A 12,468-nucleotide genomic window follows, 5' to 3' on the forward strand; every position below is an offset into this window, starting at 1 on the left:
ATATATTTTTGTTAAGAAATTCAATAAATATGTATAAATATTAAGTTTAAGACCCAATTATTAACACTTGACGTGGTGATTCAAAAATCTAGAACCCATAAAATTAAAATTCTAGCTCCGCTTCCGCTTAAAATCCTACTAACAAAAAGCATAATGCTAACTTTGTACTTTTAAGTTTAAATAACATGCTAAACTCTATCCCTTTAGCATCATGATATATGTATACCAGTTTAGTAGAAAATTATATATTATCAACCTAGCTAAACTAGTTATAATATGTTAATTTTATCCTATACTTTCTATGAAAAGTCGTGTATTGGTTTAATACATTGTTAGCGTAAATACTTTCTCCGTTCCAATTTAGAGCTTTCTTCTTCTTAATACTCCACAGAAGCTTCAATCTCCATTTTTTTCTATCAAACAGTCTTCTTTTTAGGTATTGTTGGAAATCTTACGGAAAATACTTGATTACGAACATTGTACTGAGTAGGCGTTTGGCCATAGATACCAAAAACAAATTCATTTTTTTTTTTGGAATTTTTGAAGTTGGAGTTATGTTTGGCCATAGTTTTTGAAATTGTAGTTTTTGGTGAAATGTAGTTGTAAAAAAGTGAAAAAAGTGAAGTTTTTTTGAAAAATAATTTTTTTGAGTTTTTGGTATTCCAGAATATTTATGACCAAACGCCCAAAAGTGAAAAAAAGTGAAAAAAAAATTCCGGAAAAAAGTGAATAATTTTTATGGCCAAACGACACCTGAATTCTTCAAAAATCTCATAGCTTGAAGCGTGTCAATTAAGACACTGTCCTTAAGGATATTTCACCCCGTGTGGGTACATCCCCCAAGATTCAACAAGCTCTTTTAGTATAAAATTAAGAGACAGAATCTAACAAAGATTTATCTCAAAAAAAACCCAGCACACAAATATAAAGAGTGGAAGAATTTGTTTCTGATATCTATATTACAAAAGAAAAGGACCAAGGAATATATTACTATACGCAATAAGGGGGAATGTAAAATTTTTGTCTTCCTCACAATACTCTTTGATCCTATAAGGCTGCTCCACATGGCTGGTCTTTTTCTCTACATCCTTTCCACTTGGGCCTTGTATGAAAATAAAATACTCTTCTATGTTATGATTTTTTTAAAAAAAATGTTTTACAGGAAAATAAATGTATTTTTTTCCGGTGCATAAATAAAAAATATTATCCTTGAAAAACATTTGTATATAATCTAGACAAGTACTGTGGGTGGTTGAGGTGGTGGGCTTGGGGGCTATAGGGTGGGCGAAGATGAGGTGTATTGGAGGCGGGTAGGACATAATGAATATAAAATGTCACTTCTGGAACTTGATGTTCCTATTTCCAAGGTGTAGCACCCTCCTTTGGGAGGACACCATTACGAAACAAAAACCAATTTTACACTTACACCGTTTAGAAGGAACTTATGTCAAAAGATATTCACAAATATATTTAATAGCGGAAAAATTTGGAAGTACGACATTTTTTTTTTATTTGTGCTCTCCGAAAATTTTCTTAGATAAAATACAATATCAGAGTACCATTTTAAAATAATAATTCCCTTCTCAAATAGTCAACACACTTAAGAACTTCGCATTGAACTTTTATTTCCAAATCGACACCATTGCGGGTCCGTACGATACACAAAACCCAAACTAGAGATTTTCACAAAACTAATATCATCCTTTGTACATAATTACAAGACAAAATACAAATTCAGTATATGACATGACTTGGGTTAAAAACACACCCTAAAATAGCAAAACCAGTCACCAAGTTTAAGTTACAAGCACATGGTCTTGTTTTCCACAAGCCTTCAAAATTTCATACATAAGTGTCACACATGTATCATGTACAAGTCCCCAGAAGTTTACAAAAACTAAATGCATATGCACATGTGATCTTCACTACGGCTCCCAAAAGTATACTCCAAGTGGCCATCTTCATATCTCATCCCGCACATTACCTACGATAGAAAACAACTATCGCTAAGCATAAAGCTTAGTGGTGTATAAACTTTGGGATTGGAGCCATTAAATTCTCCAATTCCCTTATTCGCCGTAAGTGACTCAATAAGGTAACAATAAGCCCAAGTGCACAAGTATAACAAAGTATCGAATACAAACCTTGGAGAGTTTCAAAATATCATTACTAATATACTAAGGCTCAAGTATCAGGAAAGCTTATAATTCAATTCAAGAGAATTTGTCAAATAACCAATTTCGCCCAATATGTACGTCATGCCATCACACTACGCACAATCAATATCAAAACTGGCCGAAGCCCCAAAATCAAGAAGGACCGAAGCCCATATCAAGAAGGGTCGTCACCCAATATCAAGAGAATCAAGAACCATGTTGAAAGTGGCTTTCCACTCGTACTCGAAAATGGACGAAAATCCATCGTCAAGACAAAATGTAAATCCAAAGTCAAGATGGGCAAGATCCGAATCGAGGGGCATGCCAATATCGATGACTAGTCACCATAACAAGAAGGACAAAGTCCCAACAAGAATGCAAAATGATCAAGCAATTCGTACAAGTGGGCGATTTAGCAAAAGTCTTGCAATACTTGAGACAATAGCCATACAATAATATAAGATGAAGAGTAAAGAAATAACTCATCAAGATACTTCAAAATTCCAGAAAAATAAAGATATTTTAAGTTCAAGTTTATACACAAACCTTGGCGTTTTACCACACAATAAGTTCTACCACAACTCGAGGAGTTCAAATCATCTACGCCATAGACCAACCAAAGTCCACTTCGTCAAATAATTCCTCTTAGCTTGTACAAGAGCATATATACCTTAAATACACAATAAAATATCTACTTAAGTTCAAAAGTCCCAGCACATCACAACTAAACACGAAATCAACGAAAATCAGCCCAAACTATCAAAACAGAAATTCTGGACAGCGCTATTGTCTTGTATTGTTGCTCAGTTTCGAAGGGGTAAATGGAAAAACTGGACTTTGTGTCCTCAAAGAAAGTTGTAGATATATGTTTTAGGGTCTCATAGAAATTCGAATCACCCCTACAGCAATTTTGTACAAAAAGATATGACCAAAATACTAACAACAGTCCATGTAGGATGTTCAAAACAGAAATCTGGACAGCACCTCCCCCTGAACTTCATCACCCCTTTTCGAGTATCTAAAGGAAAAACTGGGTTTTACGACCTGAATGAAAGTTTTAGGTCTATGAAATAGCTTTCCAGAACATCTTGAATCACTCAAAACGAAGCTGTATACAAGGAGTTATGCTAAAAACACTAACAGCAGTCCCAATCCAAAAACGGGTTTGTATACAATATCTTCATACACTTCATTCTCCCAAATTCAAGAAATACAACTTATCAACAACATCAATAACAATATCAACAATTATTATACATCATAACTCCATTAATTCCACCCATTTAAATCCAACAAAATAGCCCCCAATCCATAAATTGCAATAAGGCAACAAACGAGTTTATAATGCAATTTTCTCCGTTCTAATCCGTTAAAACTCCAAATAAACACTTTAATAACATAAAATAAATCTTATACATACCTTAGCAGTAGCTCAACCACGAAAATATCCTTCCCCAAGGTCAATATTCAGCTTAAAATGACGATGACAACTCGTACTACACTTTTCTCTTCACGAGCTTTGGGATTCGGAGCTCCGATTTTGATCAAATCTTGGTTTTTTTTTCTCTCTACTCTCTTCTCTCTCTTTCTCTATGAGGTTCTGGATATTCTTGGTCTGGAAATGAAGAAGGGAGGCTGAAAATATCCCTTAATGGGCTAAGGAGTTGGGCCTGACCCGACTTGGAATCGGGTTGGGCCGAATTTTGCTGTCCAGCTTGACCTTTCTGCATTAAAATGTGCATAACTCTTTATCGAGATGTCACCTATAAGCCCATAATATATGGTTGGAAAGGTATTTCAATTATCTACAACTTTCATTTTATGAGTTTTCCCAAATTCTCAAATTCGGATGGGGTTACGACCTCCCGAAGTCAGATCACCCGAAACATAACTAAAAAAAAAATATTTTTTTTTTCTAAAAAAAAATTGAGGTGTTACTTTCAAAAAAGAAAATTTTGGGGTGTTACACAGGGTAAGTCATTTTCCTCATTTTTAAGAAACTTATTTTCCTTAAAAAAGAATATTCAAAAATTTTGACCAACCAAACATGAGAAAATTTAAAAACATAATCTGAAAAACATTTTGCTCCGTAGCGAACACAAACTTTATTGTTTTAAACCTCCAAAATTTTGTATTGTTAATTGTCCGTCCAAACTTCGTTCCTCATAAATAATTTGTTCTTTAAAAATTATTCAATTATGTGACTAAGAAACTTTAATAATTACTAAAACTTACCAACAAGATAAATAATTAACATGACACTACATTAAATTAATTATGCAATAAACAAATGTAACATAAGTTATATGCTTTTAATTAATTTTACTATTTTGTGTCATGAGCCCGGGCCTCATGCAATGCAACTAGTATAGGTATAAGGTGACATGAGAATGACGGAAGAACTAAAAGGCTCCAATGGTTGTTATTAGACAATAAAAGGCCAAGAAGTATCTAATTCATTTCAAAGCTAATATTTGGCAACTGCCAAAGCCATTCAACACTATCACAATGGCCACATACTATTTTGCACAAATTATATTCAAAGCTATTCAACTATCAGTGAAGAATAGTAATGGTCGATGCTCGAAGGAAGAAGTCCGTTGCTACTTACAAAAATAATAATTCTTTTTTGAGATATTAATATTATTTTTTCAACAATCCCCCACATATCTCAAAAAGAATATAGAGTAAAATAACTATAGGGAATAGAAGGAAATAAGAAGTTTTGATGGGTTTTTGCGTTTCTCAAACGGAAAGAAGGAGAAAGAACATTTTGCTGAATTTTCATATATGAGTACAATGCATCGAATTTGGTGTCATGTAGACTATGAACCAGACCTAGATAAAATAAGATTATACTTACAAAATTATTGGTGAAGTTTAGAACTTGTATGAACCAAGAATTCTTTTGTAAGTCCATGGTCTCATTCTATCACACTATACTCGCACAATCTTCTTCGTTGTCACAGTTTTGCGCTAAGAGGTCATGTACCTGTCCTGGTATTCATGAGTGCTTTAGAAATCTGTCACAATTTCATAGGAACGACACCACTCCACACTCATATAGGTCCACCCATCAAGTGTATTCTGCAAATCAATACACCACCTATAAAGGATATGGTAATGGATTAAGAGTTTATAGCTCAGTCTCACTTTGCCTTGCAGAACTGCACTATATTCACACACCATAGAAAGGAACATAATTTTATAGTGCATACTTGATCAACTAATGACTTGTTATTACTCATATGAACCCAATTCATAGGATCTCCAATCACATAGGTTGGGTTACCATCATTATTGATCTTCTCAAATTGGCTCAAAAATTCCCCTCAATGTTTCTAATAGTTTGTGAATTGATCAAGTTCACCTCTGATTTCACATAATTTATTTACGTAAATAATTCTATCTCGCAACAGTTGTTTTATCACTTTATTCTCAATCGAATGTGTCTAGTTTTGCCAATGAAATATTTATTTTCTCACTACAGCTACTGCTGGTTGACAACCACAATGTATAGACACGTTTATTTTATCTCAACCTCAATATGTTAAGGTTTTGCCTTGATTTTCTTACCAAATTTGAGTTTTACTTTTTCATTGAAGGAAAGTCAAAGTATTACCATAATTGATTTTACTTTCCTGAAAGAAAAATATAATTCTCTTTCATATTTGGCTAATCCTTGTCTTGGAGAAAAAGTTTTGTACATCTATAAATTGAAGACATCATTCCCACAACTAGAACACCATAGCATCCACAACGTAGTCATTAAAGAGCCTTTTTAGGGGGAGATTTTTCTCCCAATAGTTTTTATGCTTTTATAGTAGTTTTCATATATAGATCAATTGATCAAATCATATCATTATAATATTATGTCTTTTTAGTATATTTTTCTTTGTCGTCTTCTTTAACATCGTTCAAGGTTTGCAATTGATAGCTTCCACATGACGCCCTGATTATTTCTATCCCAACAAGTGGTATCAGAGCCAGGTTCAACCAATGTTTCAACAAGTGGTATCAGTGGTAATGGTACAACGAGGTTGAAGACAGGTTTAAGGCAGATTCACATCAAGATGCAACCAATTTGACGATAATGAAGATTTTTCTCTAAAAAAAAAAGGATATCTGCAGTACTACATGTGGAGAAAGTTTCAATCATATTTTCAACAATCCTGTTGCTGTATGTTTTTAAACACAAAAAATTTTTTTAACTCATGCTTACTTTAAAGCATGAGCTCTAATTTTCAACTCATGCTTACTTTTAACGTATGAGCTCAAATTTTCAATCCTTGCTTACTTTAAATGCTTGGGCCAATTTTAATCCATGTTCACTTTTAACGCATGAGCTCCACTTTTAACTTGTGCTCACTTTTAACGCACAAGGCTCAAATTTTTAACCCATGCCTACTTTTAACCATAGCAAGCAGTAGTGATGAAGATTATGTGAAGAAGACGCTTCAACTTTTGTCAAGAAAATCCAGGCCAAAAGGGGAGATTTGTTAGGGGTTTGCCTTGATTTTTTTGCTAAATTTGAGTTTTACTTTTCCATTAAAGAAAAGTCAAAGTATTACCATAATTGCTTTTACTTTCCTGAAAGGAAAATATAATTCTCTTCCATATTTGGCTAATCCTTGTCTTGGAGAAAAAGTTTTGCACATCTATAAATTGAAGACATTCTTCCCACAACTAGAACATAATAGCATCCACAATATAGTCATTAAAGAGTCTTGTTTAGGGGGAGATTTTTCTCCCAATAGTTTTTATGCTTTCATATTAGTTTTCATATGTAGATCAATTGATCAAATCATATCATTATAATATTATGTCTTTTTAGTATACTTTTCTTTGTCGTCTTCTTTAACATCGTTCAAGTTACAATTAATAGCTTCCACATGACGCCCTGATTATTTCAGCCAAGTCCAAACAACAAACTCAAATTTCATTATAGTTTATTTGACTGACTTTCATATTATTACACTCCCACAAAAGGGTAAACACATAACCACTAATGGATTTTGAGATCCACTTTAGCATCATTGTACCTCTCTATACAACAAATATTAATTGCTATAACACTTTTCAATAGTTGCTTCTTTTCAAAATCAGCTAGCATAAACTTACTAAGCCAACCCCCACACTTTCAAATATTTCATGATAAGGGAATAACTTTTCCACAATTTATAAGATTTTCCAATTGTACATGTATGTGACATACGAACTTATACATAAAAGTATATTAACGATTTCTTCACTATATCAACATGAAAGCATACGAATATATATATGTAGGAATGATGACAGAGGCTCTATAATTTTTTAAGATTAACTGTCACTGCTATTACATAATAAAAGACTTTTTGTGTCTATTCAAGGCTACCAACATAAAATAATGGTGTGCTGCAATTAAAGGCTATTCAAATTGTCAGATTCATTTTTTCACAAAATGAAGTCAAAGCTCATAAAGTAGGAAAACTAATCTGAATAGATTTTCATTTATGGTTAACTAATGTTTCAAAGGAATGTAATTGTGTTTCACGCATAATAATCTGAATGTTGGTACATGTTAGTCACAAGATTACTTATAATCATGAACAAATTGTATATTTCGAGATTCTTAAAATCAAGGGCGGAGCTAAAGGTCCGCATACGAGGTTGGCAAGTGTCACGACCCAACCCCGTAGGCCGTGACTAGTGCCCGAATTGGACACTCATGTCACTTGTTAACTATAGTCATTTACAGCTAGCATATCATGAACTCATTTGTTTAGAAAATACAGAACGTTATTCTAAAGCTGTCACAATTCTGTATGTCATAAGCACATGTCTTCTGAGGAGTTAAAACTTTTCAACAACAACATATATATATATACGCAAGCCGACAAGGCTGCCACTACACGCAACATTCCAAACATACATACATATGCAAGCCGACAAGGCTGCCATCACGAATGGGTACGCCCCAAACATAAGTCATGTTCATACAACGCAACAACAACTATATACAGACCCACACAGATGTCCACAGACCTCTAAGAGTAATGACCGTATCATATGGCGGGACAGGGCCCCGCCGTACCCCGAATAAACACTTATAGATACAACATAAGGGAGTTATACCACAAGCTAGGCTCCGGAACAAAGGAGCAGTCCAAAATAGCTGAGTAAGTGTCCTAAGCTGGCGGATCTCCGAAACGAACGTCTGTACCTGCGGGCATGAACGCAGCCCCCCGAAGAGAAGGGGGTCAGTACGGAATATGTACTGAGCATGTAAAGCATGAAACATAGTGATAGACTCATACGGAGGTAAGGTGTATAGGACTCAATGCAACCAACAGAATTTCATAAAAACTTGCCTTTGAACATATTTCATCTATATCATTCTCATGTCAATATTGTTGACACCCAATTTTGTCCCGCCTCTCCTCCGAAATACCTATTTTGCGCTTCTAATATTTTTGGAAAAAATAAAAATATATATATTATGTTTACTATAATTATTAGCCTCTTATCAATACCGCTATTGCATTATTCTATTAATTATTCTTATTACTATTACCGCATTTTATTATTATTATTAGTATTATTATTATTATCATTATTATTTATTACTATTATTATAAATTCATAATTTTTTATCATTTCGGCATTTTACCAGCTTACGCGCACGCATCGCATTTATCTTTGTATAATTAAATAATAGTATTTATCTTACTGTGGATTTTCGGAATATTATTACACGGCTATTACAACGCCATTTTTTATCTGAGCATTAATGTTTGCGCATTTCATGTCGATCAATATTTTAACACAAGTTATTTAAATAGGTCTCTTATTCAAATTTAGAAGCCGAACTATTTCTTGCACTCAGTTCGTGATTTGACTTACCGGACCCCAAATCAAAGTCCGATTAATCTCTAATATTTTTGGACTAGTCCACACCTCTTATCTCAATTTTTAGAATAATTCGTGTTTTAATTTATTAGCCTATTCTCTTAATACCCGGTCTAAAAAGAATTAACCCAGTCCATTTATGGACTGGGTCTGACCCATTTCGCACAAAATAAGGGTTTCCCCTAACTTCTCATCTTCTTCCGCCTCTTCGTTTCCTCTTCTTCCTTCCGCCTCTCTTCCTCTTCCCCCCAAAAAACCCTAGCGCCGCCCCTCCCTTTCCCTCTTCCATCACCGCCATCTACACCATCACACCCCACTACACCCATACCGCTATTTCTTTCTCCACCCACCCAACATCACTGTTCGCACCCATACCTCTGACACCTCCACTACACCACGCTCCTCCACCCCACGCGTCTGACACCTCGCACGTTACCTCTGCCAACACCCTCTCCATCTTGCTCCCCACGCGCATCTATCTAAAAAAGAAATAAACAAAACCCTAAAAGAGAGGCTCTATAAGAGGAACTGGGGGAGATTCTGAAAAGGGAGGATTTTTGGATTCAGGAAACCCCCCAAGGATTGAAACCTTAAAATCGAGAAAACCCCCAAAAGAACGAAATCCTTGATTCTGAAAGTTTCCTCAATAACTGATTTTCGGTTCAAGGAATCCTTTGCAAAGTAATTTCTTTTAGCTGTCACAATATCCCGAAAACATCGAATCAAAAATATTTAAACAATTTTTTTTTCTACTCTGCGTTTGTCGCGAATTCGAGTCTCGCGACATCGAATTTGAAGTGTTCGAGCATGAATCGAAGGCCCCGTACCCACTTCGCTGCACCCGAAGAAGGTAATACACCTTTTATTTAGTTAATTTTTAGTTCTGTTTGATCTTTGCCTGTTGTCCTGCTAAGGTTTAGTTGGCTAGTTAATATTAGTAGTGCGAGTAGGATTAGGGTGCATTTAGGAATCGTTTGGTAGTTAAATTAAGTCAGTATGATCACACTTATGTTGTTTAGTTAAAATTACTGCTGAATGTCTATCCAAGATAAGTTTTTGTCTATTAGTAGTGGCTTAAATGTGATAAATGAGCATTTAGTTGCCTTTACTAGTTAATTTCCGAATTGATAATTGCTTAAGCCTGCTCAAATGTGCATCATTTTGTTTAGTTATGATTACTCAGGCCATGTTTAATTATGATTAAGTATGTTGGGTGCTTTGCTAATTGAAATCTGATTCTTAATAACTTAGTATGTGAGTAAGTTTCACTAGTTATCTTATTGAATTAAAAGTAAATTATTGGAGTTTGAAATCAACTTGCTGATCTGATACAATGTTGACTTAATTTGATAACAATATGTGTCTTATTTGCTAACTCAGTCATGTCATTAGTAGTTGTGTGTCCTGTTGACCATGTCAAAAGAGACATTGAATCACCTGTTTGTATTATTTTGAGGCTGCTGTTTGGTACTTGGACAATGATAAAAGCCTATCTTGCATTCTAATGTGTCATCTGTCTTGATCAGTGTTTCTCCTGAGAATGTATATTTCTTGAGTGTATTTTCTCCTTTTGTTCCCTAATGCCCAGTTAAACCTCTTTTCTTTCCAGTTTCAGTTCTGTCCGCGAGAAAAAGATAGAAATGAGGTCAATTTAAAATTGTAAACATAGGCTAGCTAGTCAACTTAACTTGTGCACTAATTACTTGGTTGAATGGGTTCATGTCAAAGGTGTATGTTGAAGTTTGTCTGATATAATCCACCTGAATATCAGTCATGATTAATCACTATTGACCTTGAGAATTCTATGCATCTACTCCTCTGCACATGGTATGACCTCATTTTCATCATGATTTGGGGTACTTGGTTAATATATATGTCTTCCTTTTGCTTCACTGCATACATGCATTAAATGCTTTCGTATCTGTTTTGTATCCCCATGCCATGCCTTGACTTCACTAGCCTATTTGAGCCCTCATGGTACCTGAAATGTTGTGCCTACTTCTTTGCTATTGTCTGTTGCATTGTATGAATTTCCATGCTATCCTGGGCTCCTATTTTTTTTATTTAGATTCCTTTCATATGCTCATTGGCCTAAGTATAATAATAATGTTGGTTTGTTTCAGTATGTTTATCTTCTCCTCTAATTCTTTATTTGAACATCAGTCTCATCTAGTCTCCAATCCCTCTATTGTTGACACTCAGCTAGGACTAGATTATCGCTTGCATGGTTTTGCCTCACTGCTACTGTTGTGGTTGCTGAATCTGAAGATTCTGTCTGCGTTTTAATTACTATCTCAACATAATCATTTATAATCTGGAAAGATTCAACTAGTTTACCATACATCATGGCTGTTTGTTGTTTATTCTGTTAATATTTTGACAAGACAAACACCACACTTTAAAGAGAATTAGTTGCCTACTGGTTGGTTCCTTAAAGAATAGATATTACACCTAAGAGGCCTGCATTACTTATGGATAAAATGGCTGTTATGTTTGGTATGTGCCTGCTGCCCCTATATAATCTGAACAAAACATTCGACACCCTTAACCTGCTTATATATGGTTTCCTTGAGCGTGCTATATATCGGCATCTATTCATCTTCATGTGCTAAGTGTACTTGTATCGATTGTATATATGCGTGTACATAACTGGTATACTTTAGCCTATGCATCTTTATAAATGTATACACCTGGGATACACCAAAATATACATAGTATATACATAATCCCCTGAACTGCTTTAAATCTACATTGTACATGTTCAGTCGTAGTTGTTTGATTTAATACTAATCCCTTTTTTTGTTTTATGCATGATCATCGTATACGAGTCCGAGGGACTCGTTTTCCTCCACATTTGGTTGGGCTAAAAGCCCAACACAACTCAGCTCTCGAGTCAACTCTCTGCCCAGCCCAATCTACAGCAAAAAAAAAAAAAAATAGAAAACACAAATGCTGGGCCAAAGGCCCAACAAGCAGGAACAGTGCGCAAAGGTGTACAAATGGGCTGAGCCCAACTGCAGCTGTGGATCACAGTGGCCCAAAACGGGCAGGCCCATTTGATATTAGTTGGCCTTTTTATATATTTTTATGCCTTTAACTTGTATTATGTGACTAACTTTATATTTTATTTTATTTTCTTAATTTAGGTGAACCTTAGCAAGTTTAGTGGATTAGTCTTAGTTATGGGTAGTTAACTTAAGAGAGAACTAACAATTAATTTCATAAATTATTCTCTTCTCTCCAAGCTTTTATTTGACATAATCAATTTGCAAAAAATGACGTGACTATATATTTTGCGTAAAAGGAGTCACATTTTATCATAAAACGTTTCAAAACGCCACTAATACGCAATTATAAGTATAATTTATAGATAACCCTCCAAGTTCGAATCAATCATGCATTTAATTAAACATAGTCAACA

The 12,468-nt window shown here is 34.6% G+C and overlaps 1 long non-coding RNA gene across 1 annotated transcript; it reads right to left on the minus strand.

The window, feature by feature from the left end:
• Positions 1-1,627: 1,627 nt before the first annotated feature.
• LOC132602586 (uncharacterized) lies at positions 1,628-3,761 on the minus strand. The gene is made up of 3 exons (XR_009567835.1): positions 3,577-3,761; positions 2,703-2,826; positions 1,628-1,984 (listed from the first exon to the last, which is right to left on the minus strand). It is a non-coding gene; the product is annotated as an uncharacterized LOC132602586 (long non-coding RNA).
• Between the last annotated feature and the right edge of the window lie 8,707 nt (positions 3,762-12,468).

This window comes from Lycium barbarum, chromosome 7, assembly GCF_019175385.1.
Source record: "Lycium barbarum isolate Lr01 chromosome 7, ASM1917538v2, whole genome shotgun sequence".
NCBI lineage: Eukaryota > Viridiplantae > Streptophyta > Magnoliopsida > Solanales > Solanaceae > Lycium > Lycium barbarum.